Source organism: Vulpes lagopus, chromosome 3 (genome assembly GCF_018345385.1).
Source record: "Vulpes lagopus strain Blue_001 chromosome 3, ASM1834538v1, whole genome shotgun sequence".
In the NCBI taxonomy this organism is placed as follows: Eukaryota; Metazoa; Chordata; class Mammalia; order Carnivora; family Canidae; genus Vulpes; species Vulpes lagopus.
This window is the reverse complement of record NC_054826.1, coordinates 36491046-36509491: the sequence shown is the minus strand read 5'-3', so window position 1 is coordinate 36509491 and position 18446 is coordinate 36491046.

Sequence of the window (18446 nt, the reverse complement as noted above, 5' to 3'; positions counted from 1 at the left end):
AGGCAGAACTTTTTAGAGCAGCACAGCCATTATAGACATGGGCTATGGACACTGAGATTTGGGTTTGGATCTTTCTTTCTCAGTTATTATACTGCTATCAGGAACTGAAATAACAGAAACTGAGAGAACTCTAGGAAGGCTTAGTTGCCCCCTCTGTAAAATGTAGATGGTCATACCTACCTCATAATACATTCATTTCTTAACTGTGAGTGAAGACCATGTTTGTTTTTGCTCATCATGGCTGGACCTCAACAAATATTTTCTGAATGAATGAATGAACAAGTGAATGAGAGACAGTGAGGGGTAGTATTAGGTAATGCCTGATATGTAGCTCTCAATACGTGGCAATAGTAATGAGTGTTAATATTTATCATGGATATCTGTTTTGGTAACGCCAAACCCATGGGCTTCTGAGGTGAAGCATGTATGCAGGCATAAGTCATCATTTTGTAACGTCCCCACTCGTGACTATAGTGATTGCTTTGGAGATGAGCCAATGACCCAATCACAGCAGTGAGATATTGGCTAGGAGTTCTGGAAAGAGACCATCAACTTTTCCTTGTAGGAAGTGAGTCAGAGCAAACATAGGAACGTCATGGCCATTCCATGAGTATGTGGAGCCTGACAAAAGAGCCAGCATTGAGGGACAGATCACTGGGAAATGGAGCGAGAGAACCAGGTTCCTGGTGACACCCTTTGAGCTTTGTATCAAGCAATAGGTAAAGTCATACCTACCCTGGTCTATTTGATTACATAAACTTTATTGAAAGCTTCTTATTTCACTGCTTTTATACCAATTCGACTTATGTCAATTACAACAAAAAGAATTTGGAAATAGCAACATTGTTGTCATCATCATAAATAAAATAACAAAAAAACCCTAGGATCATATGTCTGCAAATCAGTGACTTAACATTTTTATTTTTGCTTGAGCAAAATTTGAGGGAGGCCTTGGCTTCAAGTTTCTTCCCCTGAAGATAGAACATAGCTACCTCTTTCTTGAGTGGCTCATGTTGGTTCTTTCCTAATGTTTTGAGCAGTGGGGATATGGCTAACATAGTTATTTAGAAAGGGAAGTACACACAGTATGCTCTTCTTTTAAATACTATAAAACATCCTGCATCCCTAGCAGAAATAGTTCAGCCACTCCCTTCCCTGGCAGTGATTGCTTTCAACATATCACTATAATTTTCTCCTCCCCAGTTGATCCGTATGGAACCACCTCCTCAAATCACAAGTGAATTACTCCTGAAAGTAGCATCTGGGCTCACAATTAAATTCGTTCACACATCAGAGACTGCCCATTACTGGACATTGGACACATGACATAATTTGAGAGTTAATCAACCGATACCTTGAAAATGAAATTTGAAGCATCAAGATGAAAGACAACTCCAAATTTTCCTTTTCTTCACTTGAGGGGTTCCAGATAATGTTCTATGACCTAAGAACTTAGAAACTATTTCCACGATATTCATTTGTATCCCCCAAAAGAATTACAGTAACTTGCTTTTGAAATTCATTTGCAATAGTTCTATTATGCAACTAACAATGTTAGGAATGTATAATCACTCAACAAGTATCTTTTTTTCTTTTTTTACTAGGCACATCAAGAGGAAAAGGAAGGGGGGGGACCTGGGTGGCTCAGTAGTTGAGCATCTGCCTTCGGTTCAGGTCATGATCCAGGGGTTCTGGGATCGAGTCCTGCATCAGGCTCCCTGCAGGAAGCCTGCTTCTCCCTCTGCCTATATCTCTGCCTCTCTCTGTGTCTCTCATGAATAAATAAATATTTTTTAAAAGTAAGAGGAAGGTACAAATAAGAATGAACCATGGTTCCTGCCTTCCAGAAGCTTACAGTCTAGGAGAAAAAAAAAACAAACACTAAGTGATGGGAAGGCCAGTTGAACTACAGGATAGCCACATAACCTATTCATGATAAAATTTTAAAGAGTGACCCTGCAACAATTAAATTCATTGGTTCTTAAATCCAACAGGTATGCATTTGAGATCCAGTTATTCCACTTGCTCGGGGTATCCTATCTAATTGAATCTTCAACTTTATTTTCTCATGTGTAGACTGGGTTAACAATAAATACCAAGTGTACATGGTTGCTCGCTGAGGATGAAAATAGCTCACACATGGAATGCACTTAGTGTCAGGCTTGGCATAGAGTGAACACTCATCATATTTTATAGTTTTTATGATTTTTAAGAATATTCAGCATTACTACTGAATGGTAGATAAAAAGGAGCAAAACAAATACCTTTTGTTTTAAGCAAACATCTTGCACCGACTATAGTATGCATCAAAACAACAAAATGCAACAAGAATTTGACAACCATTAAGCTTATATAGTGGCATATGTTGCAAAGACACAATGCTCTGTTGGACATATACTCTCTTGATGAAGAGAAGTCCTGAGTGTAAAGCACAGAAGGAATAAAGAAAGTTTGAAAAAAAAATTTATTTATCTACTAAAGGATCAGTTCTACTGACTAAATTCTTGTGTCACCCACAGAAAAGACAGAAAATAAAACTGCTAACATGAGGTCTGAGCTTGTCATAACTATGTCCTAATCCACAACTTTTTGAAAATTAACAATGAAAACAACAGCACCTAAGAATTATTAGGCATTCACTATATGCTATATGCATCTGGCATATATTAATAAGTAATAATAGCATTGATAGCTGCTAACATTTGATGGCTTATTATGTACAGGCACATACTTTATCCTATTTAATCTTCACAACTTTCTGATCTAGATTTTCTTTTCCTAATTTTCAGATGAGAAATCTAAAATTTCCCAAAGTTAAATAGCTTGGTCTAGGTCCACATAGATGGTAGGTGGCAGAATAGGAATTCCATAGTCCTAGGTCTTATTTGCTAAACTATACTCACTGGGGCCACAGGGAGGGGATACAAAGTTTAATATGATGTTTAACAGTCTTTTAAATTTACTTTCAACATGAGACATTCGACTTACTCCCATAGGCACATGTAGGCACAGTGGTTGAATCCCACTCAGAAAGTACATCTGAATATGCATGAAAGTGACTTTTGTCCTGGAAGGCCTTTGATTCCAGTTGGGTTTATAAAGACAGTCACTCACCAGTGCTGTACCTTGTGCGCAGTGGCTTGTGACACCATATCTAAACATGTGCCATGACCTACGATTGAAAGTCACTAGTCCAAGTTGAAAACTGAAGAGTACTGTAGGAGAGTTAAGCCACCTCTTGCAAATCCAAAACCCCGTCACCTCCATCCAGCTGTCTCCTTTAGGGGCCCCGGTCCTTGCTGAGAAGTCTTTCTTCAAAAGACTGTGCTTGGGAGGGCGGGATTAAACGTCCCCCGGCTGCCTGTGTTTCAGCTAGCATTAACGTGTAGGTGCCACTCCTGTAGCTGTTAACTTCGAGTTTAGCTTGAATCGTGGGATTGGGGGGGGGGGGGGACATTTAACTTAATTACTGCTAGTTTTGAGATGTCTGTAAGTAGGGTTGGCATGAATGCAACAGTATGGAAGACTTGGAGATGGGGTCACTTATCTGTGTTCCTATGGAAACTATCTGAATATTTGTTTTATGTGGATTTTTATCCAATTTTCAAACATGCTACTAAGGAGTGCCCCTCAGCTGCTGAGCAAGCACTAGTAGCTTGTATGTTGGCAGAATGGGCCAAAAGCTTAGTGTTGTGACCTGTTTTGAAAATAAAGTATCTTGAAATAATAAAAAACAAAACAAAATAAAACTGGGTAGTCAACTGGGATTGGTATACCCAGTCCTCTTTGAGGATGTGGCAACAATGAGTGAATGAGGAATCTAATGAAAAAAGATGAAGTAGTTTTCCCGAAGTGACATGTACTAGCTAAAAAATACAACAAGGAATCCTCTCCAGATTACTGGAAGATTTTAGACTATGGTCACAGTTCTCATCCCAACTTCTCCTCCAGGAAACCTATCTTTGGAGAATTATTATGCTATTAAAGTAAGGCACGTTTGGGAAGGTAGAGAGAATATGAGTTGAACCACAGGCACTCCAACCAGCCCATTATTTATTTTATGGCTATACTTTAGTGGGACTGGATGCCTTCATCTCATTTCTCAACTCTCTCCTTTCCACTCTACTTCCCAGTACTCTTGGGGTTTTATGATTTTAAGAGTTTAATGTTGGTCCATTTAAATTGGGAAGGCTGGGCCACTCACTCAGCATAAGGCTTTTATAATCTTAGTCACAAAGTGATAGATTGATTGAAAGCAAGACATAGTCCAGTTTCCTAAGGCTGTGATTTCCTCTTTCCAAATGATTTTGTAGCACTCTACCAGAGGAATATGTTATGTATCGATTCATCCTAGGAACTATCCTTCTGTAGCCAGTGAGTCTGAATGGTCAGGAGTTTGTCAATGACCAATTCTTCTTATGCAAGAACCGACAACCTGGACAATGAAGAGACCTACATTTTAAATAAAAAGACATAGAAAATGTAGGAAAATTTCCCCCCACATCCTGGTTGAAGCTTTGATATTAATTTTATGCAAACTATATAATAGACATTCAACCAACATTTGTCTTTTGACTGTTCATAGAATGATGCCAGGCACTTGGGGGGAATTCAAAAGAAATGGGAAGCAGAGGTCACTTCCTCAAAGAATGTTTACTCTAATTGGAGAGAAGAGATGTGGAGACAGCACTCATTAGACAAGTGCATTTCAAAGCAAGCTGCTTATAGTTAAGTAGCAATTAGGTAACAGAGACAAGTCAGAAAAGGGAGCTATCCATGTGGGCTAGAGTGAGGGGGAAAGTGCCTACTACAAGGGAAAAATGCAGGATTTTGACAGAAACAAAGGCTGATCAAGAAAGGAACTTTGAGTCAAGAATAAACTTGAGTAAATAGTACCGTGTTTTCAAGTGATATTTTGTAAAGCACTCATTACTCCCCTCCGACCTGTTCAATAGGGCCAGGGATTGGGAGGGAGTCTGAGAAGGACAGTTTTGCCCACTGTACAGAAATGGCTGAGAAATCAAGTGATTTCTGCAGAGTTCCATACCATATTAAACACATTCCCTGAGCTCAACTGACCTGTGATTTCCTCTTAAGCCATCAGCTTAAACGAATAGAAGGAAGTTGGCCCCTTTTTACTCCTCTGGGGAGAACATGTGCCAAGAGCTGGTAAATGCCAAAAAATTGAAGATATTATGTTTAATGAAAAGATAATAGTACATTTTAATGAGTACTTCTAATTTTCTTGATTTTTCAAATGAGAAGACAGGCTTAAAGAGATTATTGTGCCACTTGTCTCATCTGGTGAATCAGGAGCTCCAAAACAGGGTTCTCCAGTTCTAAGGTCCAGGTTCTTAATCACTTCTATCAGATGCTCCAAGGGAGAATGATACTAGTAATATTAGTAATGCCAGTATCACCTGAGAATGCAAAATCCCTGGCCCAACTCAAACTTACAGAATCAGAAGCTCAAGGGAGTGAGGCCTCACAATCTCTGTTTGAAAAAGCCCTGCATGTAATTCTAATGCAGGCTCAAGTTGGAGAACTATACTGCTTACACCATTTCTCTGACTATTGAGCTTAAACGAAGTTCAGCATAAACAGGGAGAGCGAGGAAGAAAGATCTTTTAAACCGAACATCGATGGGAATGTTTTTAGTATTTCTGAACAGCTGATGAGTCTGCACCTGCTAAGGGGTCTACAAATGGAGCTTCTGTTTGTGAATGAAGGCACAGGCTGGACATAGGGACCAATTTCTGGAATGAAAGCCATTACCTTGGAGTGGGTAATGGCTGCCAGGCAGAGGCTACAAGCCCAGCTCTACTATCAATGAGCACTGTGACCTTGGACACAAGGGTCCTAATTGGGCACTTGGGCCCTAATTTCCTCATCTGTTCCAGAAGTCCACTGGGTTACACAATTTGCGTTGTCCCTTTCTGTTCTAAAACCCTTGTCTCTAAGGCAATTGCTGCAGAGCCAGGACAGAATTAGGCACTATATTGAGTGGCAGACTAAGAAGCCAGGAAGAGAAGATGACTCAGAAGGTTTAAAAGAGTCAGGAAACTTGATTATTAGAGACAGTGAGGGTGGAAGCTAGGAACATTTCAGACAGGAGGTTGGGGGGAGACCATGCCTTCCAGATGGAAGAGTTGGAAATTGGGGACAGGTGCCAGATGTGCTTGTGAAGTTAACCTGAGGAGCTGGATTTGAATACCATAGAGACAAGTAAGCAAAACTCTCAGAGAGTTTTCACTTTGACAATGAGGTGGAGCCATCAAATGCACAGATTATTGTTTTTCCCTTAACTTAGCACAGGAGTTCTCAGCTAGGGGCTATTTTGTCCCTCAGGAGACATTTGGCAATGTCTGGAGCAGTTTTTGGCTGTCACAACTGAGTGTGTGTGTCGGGTGGGTACTAAGAGTCGGGTAGGGAGAAACCAGGGATTCTGAGATGCTGCCAAACATCCTACAATTCACAGGACACCTCCTGCCTCCACGACAAGGGATTAAATGGCCCAAAGTATCAACAGTGCCTAGGCAGAAAACCCCTTCCCCAGCAGAGGAGCCCTGGCCTGATGATACATATTAACTAGTTTATTAGATAACCAGAAGCAGCAGATAATGACTACCATGCTACATAGGGTTCTGAGCACCCTCCAAACCTGCTGTCACAGCAACCCTCTCTGCTTACTTAAAAAAAATTTATTTTTTATTCTTTATTTTTCAAAGATTTTACTTATTTTGAGAGACACAGAGAGATGTAGGCAGAGGGAGAAGCAGGCTTCCCATGGGGAGCCAGATGTGGGACTCCATCCCAGGACCCTGGGGTCACATGCTGAGCCAAAGGCAGACACTCAACCACTGAGCCACCCAGGTGTCCCAAGATTTTATTTTTTAGAACAGTTTTAGTTTCACAGTAAAATAAAGCATAAAGTACAGATTGCCTCTATATGCCCTTGCCCCCACATATGCAGAGTTTTTCCTATTATCTGGGCTCACTTTTTGGTAGCTTTTTACCTGTAAGAAACAGAGACTTCTAGAGCCTTCAGTACTCAGCTAGCAAGGTGCAGCACTGGAATTTGGAGTGGGATCAGCAGAATTTGAGAGCCAATGCTCTCGTGCACGGCCTGGTTCTTTCCACCACCCTGCTGCCTCCCTTGCTGCGTGACCCTGTCAGCTCTGCTGTGAGCACCTGAGGCAAAGAGGGGCAGGCCGATTCTGTTTCCAAAGCCCTAGAACCCTTGCTTTCAGAGCTCCCCTCCCCACCCTGCCCGCTGTCTACTTCAGACTCTCACTCTTCTTTTATCAAATGAATCGAGAAGAAGCTAAGGCGTTGGACAGGGATCCCAAGAAAACAACTGTGTGAAAACCGTCTACACGAAAGTATTGTTTTCTCGGCACTTCATGCCTTTGTGGCCTTTCCTCGTTCTTTCCAGAGGAGTCTTGGGCATCAGCTGATGGGAGAGGTGAACCATGAAAAATGCTGGGTTCCAGTCAAAGTAATTCCATTAGGGGCAGAAATGGCTCTCTGAAACACCAGGGAGGGAAATCATTTGCAGCGTACCAACAGCTGGGCTCAAGTGACATCATCGCCAAAATCAAAGGAAATGAGCTAATCAGATATGCAGAAAAGCTCTTTTTGTTTGCTTGCTTAGAAAGTTACAATTTGCTTTTTCAAGCTAGAGGTGAAAAAAAAAATCTCTTTGAAAAATTTTGGCCCTGCTCTTTCGCTTCTTTAAATTGTTTTCAGTTATCAGAGCAGACGTGAAAATAAAATGCTTGAAATGTTCTCAGGTCACTGCATATTAGGAGGAATTACCACAGGAATGTTATTTTCACAGATTCCTGCCACACATCTGATGGTCCTCAGCCCCCTGCCCTCCTCAAAGGAAAAAACAAAAGGAGACAAAAGTTATCCATTGGTCTTTGTACACTATACCCCTTCCCATTTTGACCTCTTTCTGTTTCGTTGCAAGCTCATCCAGTCCTATGATTGAGTAAATACATATTAAATTAAGGGTAGAAGGCTAGTGGTAAAATAGAATTAAACAGCATTAAATAAAGGAAGCCAAAGGCAAGGAATTCAAAGTGATCTATCCGATAAGGGCAAAGAGGGAAATCCTGCTGTTCCCCAAGGATAGAAGCAGGGGATGTGCCAGGCAGGCCTCAAGTTTTGGAACATTTGTATCGGCAGCAAGAACATGCAAGAAATGAAAGCCTTTGGGTTCCAGTAAAACCCATCTTCTGTTTTTCCTGGACTCTCATCACAGTGCTAAGCTGGGAAAGCAGAGCAGGATATTATTGTCACATGTAGTGACTCAGCTTAGCTCTCACCTAGGAGTTATTCGAATACTCTCAAGAAGAAAAGCTATGAAGGCTGATGCTTTGCGGTGAAAAGGTGCATTGATGGAGTCCGTGTCTCCAGTTATAGGGTAGATGGAGCAGGGTTCAGTTAATGTAAGGCATTCCCTTCTACTGAAGTCATCCCAGAACCATGTGAGTTAGCCAGGCTTAGAGACAGTTCAGCTGTGAAGTGCAGTATGGTACCCCTAGTGGTGGCCATTTACAATAGGGCCTGGATGGACACCTGAAAGTGCTAGGGCCCAAATGACATCTGTGCTCTGGTGGGCCTCACAGGCCCAGGCACTGTGGGTGGCAGGGAGGCTGCACAAAGCAGAGATCCTCTCTGTGCCTGCTAACACGAGGACTCTATTTAAGCTACTATTAAGAGAAGAGACATTTTAGGCCAATCTATTACAAAGATAACTTTACAGTTCCTCTTTACCTCTCTGTTAAGAATATTTCCTTTATTTATTTTTTTGATGAAGAAAGGAAATAAAAGTTTCTCTATAAAATGAGTCTCTGGAAGAAAATGCCTGTCTCTACAAATAGCCAACAAAAAAACCAAACAAACCAATTAAAAAGCAGGCAGAGGACTTGAGTAGACACTTCTCCAAAGAAAATATACAAATGGCCAATAAGTACATGAAAAGACGCTTCACATTACTAATCATTAGGGAAATGCAAATCAAAACTACAATGAGATACCACTTCACCCATTAAGATGGCTACCATCAAAGAACAGAAAATAACAAGGGTGTGTGAAAATGTGGAGAAATTAGAGTCTTTGTGATCTGTTGTTGGGGATGCTCAATGTGTAGCTACTGTGGAAAACAGTATCTCATAGTTCCTTAAAAGATTGAAAGCAGAATTACCATATGATCCAGCAATTCCATTTCTTCTATATACCCCAAATAATTGAAAACAGGGTCTCAAAGAGATATTTGTACACCCATGTTCCTAGTAGCTTTCTTTATAATAGCTAAAACGTGCAAGCAATCCAAGTATCTGCAAACAGATGAATGGAGAAATAAAATGTAATATATATATATATATAATATTCTTCATATAGTAGTATATTAGAATATACTAGAATATATTCTAGTAGAATATATATCAATATATATCAATATAGTAGAATCAATATAATAGAATATTCTTCAGTCTTAAAAAGAAAGGAAATTTGCATACATACTGCAACGTGGATGGACCTTGAGGACAGTATGCTAAGTGAAATAAGCCAGTCACAGAAATACAAATACCTCACTTATCTGAGGTACCAGAGGTAGTCAAAATCAGAGAGACCAGAGGTAGAATGATGGTTGTCAGGTGCTATGGGGAGGGAGCAAAATGGGTACCAGGTGTCAGTTTTGCAAGATAAAGTGAATTCTGGAGATGGAGGGTGTTGCTGGTTGCATGACACTGTGAAAATGGACTTAATATCACTAAACTGTACACTCAAAAAGGGCTAAGCCGTTTTCTCAGGAGGTGGATTCCATGATTGTCCCCATTTTAGAGATGGGAAAACTGATACACAGAAATGAGGTCAACTTACCTTGGACACAAAGCTAATTATTGGCAGGGTGAGGATTCAAAGCCAGGCAGGTGTGCTCTGGAGAGGTCATGCTCTATAACCACTGAGTCACACTATGAAATACAAGTAATGCTGAGGATTTGGTGGGAAGTCTACACTGGAATACTTTGATTAAATAACATACTTAGTGATAGAATGGGCTGATACTCAAGGAGGCATTGCCTTTTGAAAACAGAAAAGTCTACCTATTTGTTTAGTTGGATTTGTTCTTAAACTTATTTTTATTTCTTCTAAAAAGTTGTTAAATACTCTGGCTGCTATGTTCAGTGGCTCTAGAAGCTGTTTGGAGCCGTAGATGGTAAAAGCTGAATGTTGATAAAAGATGCTATGCTACTCTATATGGCCCAGGAGCTGGGGGGACAATGTTCTTGAACACCCGAAGGGTTTAATTTTACTCCACTCTATTTTAATATTTGGCACATATAACCTAAGTGGATAAGAATGGATTTGTTTGTTTTTGTGAGCTGTAGTATGTGTGTATATTAGTGTGTGAGTGTGTGTATGTGTGTGATGGGGAGGAGGGTGCCAGCTTAGGTTACAACATCTGCTCATAAGAGTTTTCTCATCCCAGTCTACTTAGATAAATCTACTGAGGCCTTCACACAAGGGACCCAGTGAAGGCCAAACAAATACAGTTCAGCAAACAAAAGGTGATCTTAAAGTAACATGGATTCTTCACTTGTATTTCTCGGAGTGAAGGGACTACCCGTTACACACCTGTCAAGAGCATAGTGTTGAGAGTGGGCACCAGACCCAGAATGCCTGGCTGTAAAGCCCTGTGCTGTCACCTACTAGATGAATAATTTGAAACAAATTTTTTAATGTGGTTAGAATAAGGGTTCATTTAGGATAAAACTACTGCACAGGATTGTTGGGGGATTAAAATGAAAGGAAATACAAGAAAGGTGCTTAGGGCACTGCCTGGTACGTGGTAAGTGGTCGATAAATCTTAATTTGAGATTTTATCATCTCATTTCCTCTTGTTCTCTGCAAGCCATGCACTTCTAAACCTTACCCCAAATACCTTTTCTAGTCCTTTGACTCCTCCTCCTCTTGCTGCTTCCCTATCTTCAAAGCCAAAGAAACCATTTTAAAGAGGGAAAAAAAAGAAAAAAAAGGTCAGAAAGAAATTGTGAACCAGAACTCTGGGCTTGAATGGGAGGATGTCTAGGAAAACGTACTTTTTCTTCATACACACATAAGGCACTGGACTCATCTCATTATCTTCACCACTGTTGGAAGCAAGCTCCAAAGAGCAATTAATAATAGGAGCTTTGGAATCAAAGGACTCTGGGTTTGAATCCTTGCTTTGCTGAGACCATAGCAAGGTTCTAAAGTTGATAGAATCTCAGTTTCCTCTTCTATAAAGTGTGATTGGTGATGCCCTCCCTGTCGGGTTATGAGGAAGTTTAAATACTGCAATGTGCTGGCCTATAGGAAGTAATGGGGAGTAAGTGGAAGTCACAGTTATTATGTTTTGGTAGTTCTGCTAGGAGCCAAGATAGGATGGGAAGGGAACATCAAGGTAGAGACTGTCAAGCCCTAACTCAGGCTCCTAGTAAACCTATTTTCAGCGCTGTCCCTAATACTGCAGCGCCTAGAACTTTGATTTTTAGCCTATCGACCCTTGCTGTTTTACCCAGAGTCCAAGAATCCAGCCTTTTCCGAAAAGCTAAGAAAGAAAAACAAAGCCTAATTTATAGGTTGTCACTTTCTGGGCACACAGAAAGCCCCTCAGAGGGCCCCTGAGCAGAGGACAGGGAACAGGGTGGGGGCTCGAGAGCGGAGAGGAGGGGGTGTGGGTCCCCAGGCCCCTACAGCAGGGCTGTCTTCCAAGTCTAATTGCAGCACATTCTTGAGATCTGCCGTCATTCACTGAGCCATGATGCAAATGCCTCAGCATTATGGGTGGAGAGGAGTTAGCGTATCTATGAAAGACACACAAAAACATATGCTGACCCCTTCAAACCTATGACCATATTCTAAGTGGAGCCAAACTAAATGAAATCAAGGTCTCTGTCCAGCATTTGAGAGCCAGTGAAAATAGGGACTCAGTGTTTCTCTAAATTCACAGAGTATATTACCTTAGTCATAAAATTGGGGACTTTCAAATCTAATTTGTTCAGCACTAGTGCTGTTGAAGGCTGGGCAGGGTTCCAAAAGAAATCACCTCCACGCAAACAGAGATTAGCAGCTCTCCACTGGAGACATATGGGAATGATTCCCTATAATCTCCAGTAATTGTGGCTGCATTACATTCAAATCCTGTTTTCAATTTTCTTAAACTTCTAGACTGATTGTGTTATTAAATCATGCTGGCTGATGTGTTTAATAAGGACCTATTAAATGTTTATAAAATTAGGGAAATAAATATGGGCTTTTAGTTGGATTGCCCAATGGATCTGGTAACCTATTGTTAAAATAACAGCCCTGCTGTTAAAACTGGGTCTCCTGACTACATACGTTGGGTACTCGCTTTAAAACACCATCCCAACATTCAAGCAGAGCTGTTTATTCTAACACTCCATTTGCAAAAGAATTTGGCTCCCCCTGCCCCCTTCCACTCCACAAAGAAAGAAGTATGCTCAAAGAAGACTAACTAAATGTAAGAGGTAGTGTCTCGGCCAACAAGAAATGTCACCTCCACTCCCAATGAAGTAGTGATAATACCGATTTCCAGAGAAGACCCGGAGAGACCAGTTTTGTTGTTGTTGTTATTGTTTGAGCATTTACCTGGCTGAATTTCAAGCTGGAAATTGCACTGAAGTTCTCCAAGGCCTTCAGCAGGAAGGAATGATCAGTTTTTAGAGGGGGGCAGAAAAACTTGGCAAGGATTTATACAGCAGGGAGAAGGAATAAAATCCATTCTTCAAACAGAGGGGTTTACTTAGGAATGATTTCCCTATCGAATCTTGGTGACCATAGATGATTTGAGTATAGTTCTCTGTGACATGGCTCAGGCTAGCTCAGTAGCCTCTCCCTCCTTGGCATTTGAAAACAAAGACTAGAAACACCTGCAGAGGAGAACCAGGCATGATTGGCTAATGCCTTCTTAAAACAGAAGGCGCATAGTACCCAGGACTGTGGGCTGCCAGGGCAGGGAAATTTGTATCCGGCTCTGTATTCAGTGCTGATTTGACCTGGGAAAAGTATTTCCTTATCTCTGAAACGGAGATGTTAACAGAATCCACCTCTAGGGGTTATCAGAAGGATTAAATAAGACTGTAATGGATGTCAACAGTGGTGTTCTGGCACATGGTAAGGGCCCAAACGTGGTTACTAAAAAAATGAGAAGTGAAGAAGTGGAGGTCATGGTCCAATCTCTGATCTCTTTAGAGTGCTAAAAATAATTACTATACGACGTTAAAAATAAATATTAATACAACATTAACTGTCTGAGTGTGCTCCTAAGTGTGGCATTAAACTCAGTACTGCCTGATTCTAGTCCAAAGCAATTCCCTAACACGGACACAAAACCATAACTTCAGTCCTCCCTGCCAAAACACTCTCGGCCACCTGGCCTCAACCACAGTTTCCTACACACTCGACCACAGCTCCAGTAATTCTGTTATCTTCAAGGCAAATGCAAACCCCACTTTCTTGGACGAATTAACCTTTGAGTTTCCCCTAAGGAGGAGGAGGGCCATTAAACAATCTTTCTGGCACTTAAAACAAAACAAAACAACAAACCACATCATTATCTTGGTATAAACACACCCCCTTAAAATATTCTAACAAGTGTGTACCGGCTCCCCCCATTCGCCCACTGTTGCCACCCCCCATTCCAGAATATTGTAAAGTGATGTGAAAGCTGGCCTGGTTCACATTAGGGGCTCTGAAAGGTTGGAGGAGAATTGGATAGAAGGTTAATATTTGGCAGAACCTTGTAAATGACCTGATTGTTATTTTATATTGCCTACAGTCTCCAAATCACTGCTGCTTGCCAGAAAGGCCCCAAGTGTGGCCAGGTAGTTACACACAGCAGTGTCACAAGCCAGCTCTGTGGAGGGACGCACTTACTCTGTGTGTGTTTGTGCGTGTATGTGGGTGTGTGTGTTTTCCGTGAGTGAGTGCACAGGCACCCGCTGTCTTTTCTTACACCCAGCCAAAATACAGCAGAGACCCAGCACAGCAATTATTTTACGGATTTTTTTTTTGGTCTGCCCTCAGGGGACCTTCTTCCAGTTTAATTGTCTAAGGGGATTGTTTCCTTGTGGGATTTTATTTCAAAATGTTCCTGTTAAAAATTTCTCTCTGAGAGGGAAGGCAGGAGAGGATGGATTTTTTTTTTAAATCTGAAACACATAAACCCACAATCACATCAAAATTCACCAAACTCTGTATCCTGAAATTAATAGAGGTGTTTCATGATGCATAGATTTTTAAATTATTTGTCTAAAGATATGTTTAGAATTGATTATATTAAAGGTGTATAAATCTTAGGTTCCCTGCCCCCACTCCCGTGCCTTGGAAATGAATTCAAGCAAACCAACTGAATTTTAAGTTAAGACAAACAGGGGGAGAGATCATTTGTCTCCAGTTATACATGAAATAGCTTATAATAGCGGATGCTGAGTTCATGAAGTATATGTTCGACCCCCTTTGATATAAATTCCATCATCAGCTCACAAAGAAATTGTATTTATGCATAAGACAGTGCTCTCTAACATGAACTCCTATAAATTATGAGAATAGAAAATCCAAATTTATAAGATGCCATTTCTGGATTTATTTTTAATGCTCTCTCCTGCATATTACCAAACAAATGCCACATTAGCAGAGCATGAAAGGCTTTTTACTGGCATAAGCTCCAGTCATGAAATTCACAGCACAGGCTGGGGGATAAGGGATTGCGAATGAAGAAGCAAGGAGAAAGTATGAGAGGGACCCGCTTCTGAGTGCTTGGGGGGTCCAAAGGCCTGCTATTTGCTTCAGTGTAGACAAACCGGTCATTTTCCTTTGAAGGAGGGTACATGTCTTGATCTATTAATAACAGTAAGCACAGGTGATTGTTTCTGTTTCCTATGAAATGAGAGTTTGTGTTTTCCTTCTAAACCCTACCGGTAGGGTCAGATCCAATTCTCCTCTGCATCTTTCACTAATTCCTTCAATTATTCATTAACTCATTTTTTCATCAAGTATTTATCAGTTGCTTAATATGTATCAACCAGTCAGCTAAGGAACTGAGGACACAGTCCAGCAAGAAGAGCAATGGAGGGTAGCAGTTAAACACAAGCTCTGGAGTTGGTCTGCCTGAGTTATGCATGAAGAAATAATAATAATAACAACAACAACAACAACAACAACAACAACAACATTGGCTAACACATATTGAATGTTTACTTGGTGACTGGCACTATTCTGAGTTTTTACATGTGGTAACTCATTTAATCTCATATACCTATGAATCTAGATACTTTTACTTACTTTAATGGTGAGAAAATTGACGTATTATTAGCATCATCATTTGATAAATCTCTCACTCATTACATACAAAGGATGCATTAAGATACTGGGATTCTTTCGTGGAAACTACTTGAGGAAGGGCCAGATTCAAGCAGTTATCAAGTGGTAGAGATACCAACAAGATCACCTGACTTGTCCAAGGCAAACCACCAGAACAGTTGAATATAAATTACTGCGGTCATTTTGTAGTTCAAGGGAGATTTGGAGGTCATGGGTGGGTGGGATTCAGTAATGAACTCTGAGGTCAGATGACAACCCAAGTCTCGATATGTAGCATATTGTCCTCTTGCTCAATTATTAGCCTCTCTTTAGGAAAGGCTTAAAGCAGTGCCTTGGAGCACTTAAGACTTTTGATTCTGTCCTCTTTTTAAAAAACCCAAAGGCTGTGAGGGCAGGATGCTAAAATGGCAAAATGCACAATACTCAAATGGCAACTACTCAGTAAGACCTGACTGTCCAAGGTGTGGGAACCAACCCTCTTCAGCCTTTGTTTTCAGGAATCAACTGTAGTTTGTTTACTGTCTTAGCTTCTGTCTCAGGCAAAGTTCTTGGTGGTAAGCAACAGAAACTGAACGAAGCTGACTTGTGCAATAAAAATAATTTATCAAAAGGATATAGGGTAAGCATGCCAGCGGGAACCAAGCTCAGAAACTACCAGCCTGGAAGGTGACCACAACCTGCCACAAAATGGTGTGAGCAGGACAGCGCTTCCTTCAGCATGGAGCACACTGTCTGGAACTTGTATATCTGGACCAGGGTGTCTTGCAATCATCCTTCTTCTGCTTTCCCAGAAACTACATTTTGCTGCGCCCACCATCACTGCCAAAATTTTCCATGGTCCTGCATCTTTGTGGCTCTATGTCTGGGTACAAAACCGGAATAGATACATATGATTGACCAAGCTCAGGTGCATGCCCTCACTGTCAGGGAAGTCTTGAAAGCAAGTTTCTGGCATTTTTAAATTCTGTAGAGTAAGAAAGACTCAACCTGCCTCTAAATATCATAATGTATAGGGATTGCAAAATAACAGGGAGAAGGTTCAGATGCTACCAGCCAAAAATAATGACAAAAGTCCACTCCATATTTCCAGTTTGAAGAGTGATTCTCTAGGGATGATTTCACCTGCCCCCTCTTGGGGACATTTATAATGTCTGGAGACATTTTTGACTATCACAGCTAGGAGTGGGTTACTATCATCTAGTTGGTAGAGGGATTAATTCTCTACCATGAATAGGGTGGCCCCTGCTCCCAACCCAAACAAAGGATTAAATGGACCAAAATGTTAATAGTGCCAAGATGGAGAGGCCCTTTGTTAGCTCCATGTGGTACAGACCCTTTCTTGTTTTCCTCCCAGTCATGTTCTGGCAACCATCAAAGGAAGAGCTCTATCTATTTGAATAGATAAACAAAAGAAAAGATGCATTAATAGATGTTCTTCATTGTCCACTAGCTTTAATAGCAAAAGGACCAACTGATTGTTATTTATTTTAGTTTCTGACTTTTTCCTGGCCACCATGGCTTTGAATGCATGGCTGTCCATGAAACAGAAACCTGATACATGTTTGTCAAATGAATAACTCAGGGTAAAATACAGTGTCTAAACAATGCCTACAAAGCCCTCAAAGATCTGGCTTTTTAAAACTCTTCAATCTCCTCTTCTACTACTTTCTCCATTGCTCGAACTGCTTCTACCATGCTCGCTTCCTTGTTATTCTTCCCTACATGTCAGCCATGCTCCTTTTCCCTCTGTCTAGAACGTTCTCTGTCCTCCCCACTTCCCAGATAGCTGCAAGGCTCACTCTCTCACCACCTACAAATCTTTTCTGAAATAATCTCTTGGCCTTTAGCTTACCCTGAGCAACCTAAGTAATGGTACACCTGCTACCCTACCCTTGGCATTCTTGACAATTTTACACTGCTCCTTGCTTTGTAAAAGGCTTTATATATAATTGATATGTATTTGTTATATATCAGTTTAATACATAATACATGATGTTTACATATAATTGAGATATAAATGGTATCCAAAGAACTGCACATAATGAATATGCACAATTTTATGAATTTGGACATATTCGAACACTCTGTGACACCAATAGCACAATCAAGGTAATAGACATATTCATCATCTCCAATAGTTTCCTTCTGTCCCTTTGGTTTTTGGTTTGTTTGTTTAGGTTGCAGTTTTTTTTATTTAAAGATTTTATTTATTTATTCATGGGAGACAGAGAGAGAGAGAGAGAGAGAGAGAGAGAGAGAGGCAGAGACACAGGCAGAGGGAGAAGCAGGCTCCATGCAGGGAGACTGATGGACTCGATCCCGGGTCTCCAGGATCAGGCCCTGGGCTGAAGGCAGTGCTAAACCGCTGAGCCACCTGGGCTGCCCTAGGTTGTGCTTTTTTGTGGCAAATATGTTTAGCATGAGATCTACCCTCTTAACATATTACAGAATTTACTAATATGTTACGTTTGTATCTTATTATCTATCTTCCTCCCATTAGAGCGGCACTTTTTGTATATTTCGTCCACAGTGAATACTAAGTGCCTAGAATGGTGTCTGACACATGGTAGTTGCTCAATAAATGTTTGATGAATGAACAAACAACCAAATCAACTCTAAGATGTGGGACAGATTGAAAATATAAATAGTACCTCCAAAAGATTTTTTTTTTAAGTTCATAAAATGACAGATCCACGGTGGTGCAACAGATGCATGGGACTTCTGGGTGTTTGGCAAAGTTTAAAACTGATCCTGGAAACAAAGCACTGCCCTGGCTAGTGCAGCTTCCTAAGGCTTACTGTGTATCAGGCAGGGTCCCAGGGGGCTCCAAAAATAGCCTCTACATCCCATAAGTCTATGAGGGAAATGCTAGTATCCAAATTTTATAAATGAGGAAATAGGGCTCAGAGAGATTAAGTAGCTTTCCTAACGGCAACATAGCTGGAAAATAACAAAACCAGGAGACAGATCTGAGTTTCTGTTTCCAAAACTCATGACCCTAAACTCTACCTGGAAGAGCTTTGAGCCCCACCTGATGGGGCAGTTCT